Raw genomic sequence first — 4231 nt, forward strand, 5'->3', positions numbered from 1 at the left:
ATCAAACATTGAAGAAAGACTCTTGGTTTGACAAGGAGCGGTCTAGTCTTTCAGAAGCCTTAATTGATGCTGGGATCTTTAAAAGAAGAAAACGATGGCAGGAGAGAGTTGTCAACTTCTTCCTTTTTTGAACACGGCGGGACACTGGACGAGACACAGAGGCCTGGAGAAGCGGCAGTAGCAGAGGAGCGGGAACCGGAGAGAAGCCAGGTCGAGACTCTGTAGTGAGCTCTGAGGAGCTGAACTGGCATTGTGGAATGCTACGGAGACACCAGGAGCAGAGAGACGCTCCCTGGGCATTGGCAGCTGCCGGATCACGAGGACAGTGCTTACCGGTGCTCCAGGGAAGGCAGTGGGGTGAAGTGAAGTCTTTTAGAAGGGAGCATGAGGCCGTGGAAAGGTGGCGCGAAGCAGCAGGAACCGAAGGAGGTTTTCAGTGCCACACCGAAACCAATGGACATGCAACTGAAAACCAGTGAGTCTGCTCAGAAGGCAGGGGGACGCCGCGGCATGTGGATTGCACAAAAGAAGTTAACAAAACTTGAATATATTAATGGTCAGAGAAAAGGGGACAGAGAACTTTTAAAGAGACAAACAAGCATTGCCAATAGTCAAGCATTGGCAAGAGTTAAGTAAATATCATTAAGTGTCATTGACAGTAATGAATGGTTGTGATGAACATTGTCAAGAGGCAAACAAGCATTGCCAAGAGTCAAGCAGATATCATTAAGCATTGTTGAAAAAAATGAATGGTTGAGAAAAGAAAACCTGTATACAAGAGAAACCTGGCAAAGGACGCTAGCTACTTTGGTCAAGAGAACTATAACAGTGACTGAGTTTCCTAGCAGGACAGTGTACTGGGAAGATTATGATGGCTTGTGCACAAGAATTATAACAGTGACTGCGTTTCCTAGCAAGAGCATGTACTGGGAAGCCCATGTTGGTCTTTGCAAGTGAAAGTTACTAAACAAGTGAATGATAGAAAATCAAGTAATTCTAACACATCAAGGCCATGTGAAAGGATACAAAGTAAAGCCTCACTGTGAAGCTGACACTGTGAAAGGATACAAAGTAAAGCCTCACTGTGAAGCTGACACTGTGGCAATATGCCCATGAAGCAGATACAAGTAGGGTGTGTCAGTTGTGTGACCTGAAATGGGTGTGCCATGTGGTCCCACAACTGCGGCTAGACCGAATACACCCACCTAAGGAAAACCTGTGAGAACTGAAATTGAGTAACTGAACTTTATACATTTGGAGAAGGTAACCAAACCAGAAGAACTGGAAAGTATCCCAAGGAATTGTGTTATTTTGGAACATTGGAAGACTTGAAAGCTTGGGCAAGGGAATTCCTCTTTTGAAACTTGAGCTATTTGATCCTTGGAGAAGGGAATCCCCTTTTCCACCTAAGAGCTGGAAGAAGCTCTGAACTTTTATTTTGAACATTTCTCATGCAATGCTGACATCCCTACACATTGTATACAATTAGATGTGAGGGCAAGTATAGGTTTTGGACACAGAAAGACATTTGCTTTGGACTTCCTGATAGAGACTATCATTAGTTTTATTTAGGTAGGGAAATCCCACCTTAGCATAGAGCAAGTTAGGCCTTTTTCCAACCCTCATTTAAGTTAATAAAAGTTTATTTCCCAAATTATATTCAGTTGTCTGTGTCTACTTCCTGATGCCTTCACAGTCCAAACAACTTCCTGGAGTGGAAGGGCAGAATTGTAACAGCTCTGGGCACTGATTCACATATTGAAGTGCGTGTGAGATTCCCCGACCCAGACATCTTCTGCTTCTTCGTTCCACATGCTGCTAGACCTGGGAGAGCCAGAAAATTCATAGGAAGGGCCAAGCCATGGCAGAGCCAGGGGGGAGGGGGTCTGGCGTGGCTCTTAGGGACAAATAGTAGCCGAGCCAGTGAAATGGCTGTGCACAATGGTAGAGGGCCTGTGTCAGGGGCATGGGGCAAGAAAATGGGCTAGATGGGTTGAGGCAACTAAAAGGTCTAAAGGTGCAAAAAAAGGGGAAAAATGGGTCTGGGGCAGCTAAAAGGGTTAAGGGATAATGGGACATAAGGTCAAGACAAGGGGCAAAACGGGTCTGGGTGCAGCTAAAGGGGTTGAGGCACCAAAATCGGTTAATCCAGCCAATCAATAAGTGGCTGGGGCAGGACAAAAGCAAGACGAGCTCCTGGTGTGCCGACAGCACTTAGAGGAGCATGTCTTCCTGACCTAAGGTCCCGGCCAACTGACTTCTTGTCCTGCCCCAGCCATTTAATTATTAGCTGGGGAGGGACCAGAAGTCTGGTGTCTGGGACTGGAAGAAAGGAAGACACACTCCTCTAAGTGCTGCTAGCACACCAGGAACACTTATCTTTTTTTAAACAAAAAGCAGAGGAGTGGCAGGCAACCTGTGGGACTCGTGGCTGGCCCCGGCTTTGGGCAGATACTGACCCAAGAGGGGGGTCAGGCCAGAGCCCTAGGTGGGGCTCGGGCTGACTGAACCCTGCCATGCTCTCCCAGCCTAGTTACTGCTTGGACCACACTGCTGTCAGATTCCGTATTAACAATCTGAATTTCAAACTCGTCAGTCCCACTTCCCTCCTCTGACTCCTCACCTGATGAGCTTGAGTCTGTAGAGTATTGCTGAGCTTCATGATAATGGTAGCCGGCGGAGGCGGTATCCCAACCGCGGTGGGAAGCCACAGCGGTCGCTAATGAACAGCGGCCTCTGCGGCCCCGTCACCGCAGGTGGGTGAAAGTAGGGGAAAAAGCCAAAGGCGTACAAAAAAACCCTCTTGATGGTCCAAGTAGTAGGCAGCGGAGGCGAAGTCGTAATCCAGGAAGTGCCGGGAGCTTGTGGTCCAATGAAGGAGGATCGCGGCAAGCAGCAGAGTCTGGAAGGGACCCAGAGCGCCGTAGCCAGGAACAAGCGGAGACGAATGAGCGAGGAAGGGGAAAAATGGAGGAAATAGTGGAGGCAGGGACGTCTAGGGACATGCACATGAGCCACCGGTTCCCATGAGTCTTCTGACCTAGGATAACCTTTCCATCAAATTAAATATTCTAGCCACCCTCTATGGTATCTAGAGTCAAAGATGTTGGAAACCTCATATTCTCCGTCTTCAAAAGTGGCTTCTGAGATATCCTGCAAATGGGCGTGGTTCGATATGGAGAGTCCATGAGATGAAATAAATGGTTTGAGTAGTGAAGAGTGAAACACCGGGTGGATACGTCTAAGATTGTGTGGGAGTTGAAACTTGTAGGAGACAGGGTTAATTTTGGCAAGAATAGTAAATGGTCCCAGATATCTGGGAGAAATCTTAGAGGGATGTGCCCAACAAGGGAGGTATTTGGTGGATAACCAAACTCTTTCTCCGGCCTTCCAATCTGGGCCCTGCTGGCGATGAGCATCCGCTTGTTTTTTATTAGCTCTGGCCGTATCCTGCAGACTGGAACAAGCTGTGGTATGAGCTTCTTGAATGGCAGAAAGAATGGTTTCTATGGCTGGAAGATGTGACTGAATGGGAGTTACTGGAAGTATGCTTCATGGGTGTAAACCATAATTGCAATAGAATGGAGACATCTTAATGGCAGAGTGTTTGGCATTATTATAAGCGAATTCTGCAGTGGGTATAAGCTCTACCCAGTTGTCTTGTTGTTGGTTACAGAAACATATTAGATATTGTTCTAGGGTGGCATTTGTCCTCTCAGTCTGGCCATTTGTCTGAGGATGAAACCCTGACGAGAGAGCTCTTTCAATACCCAAGTGTTGGCATATGGCCTTCCAGAACTTTGAGACGTACTTGGGCCCCCTGTCTGACACAATCTTGTCAGGCAGCCCATGCAAGTGAAAAACGTCTCACAGAAATACCTGGGCCATCCCCTCTGCGGAAGGGATCTTGGATAGTGGAGAAAAATGCGCCATCTTGGAGAAAGTATCAACTGTCACCAGGATACAGGTGCATGCGTCAGATGGAGGGAGATCAACTATAAAATCCGTAGTGACAACACTCCAGGGTCTCACCGGTGCTGTGGATTGTTCCAGAAGTCCTATGGGTTTGCCGGTATGATATTTGGCTTGAGCACAAATAGGACACTTCTGAACATACCCTGTTACATCCTTACGCATTTGAGACCAAAAACAGGACCGTTGAACGAGGTCTAACGTTCCTTACACTCCTCTGTGTCCAGCCGTACGAGTATCATGACAAAGAGTGATGATC

The sequence above is a fragment of the Ambystoma mexicanum genome, chromosome 5q, assembly GCF_040938575.1.
Source record: "Ambystoma mexicanum isolate Mex_15411 chromosome 5q, UKY_AmexF1_1, whole genome shotgun sequence".
Classification (NCBI taxonomy): Eukaryota; Metazoa; Chordata; class Amphibia; order Caudata; family Ambystomatidae; genus Ambystoma; species Ambystoma mexicanum.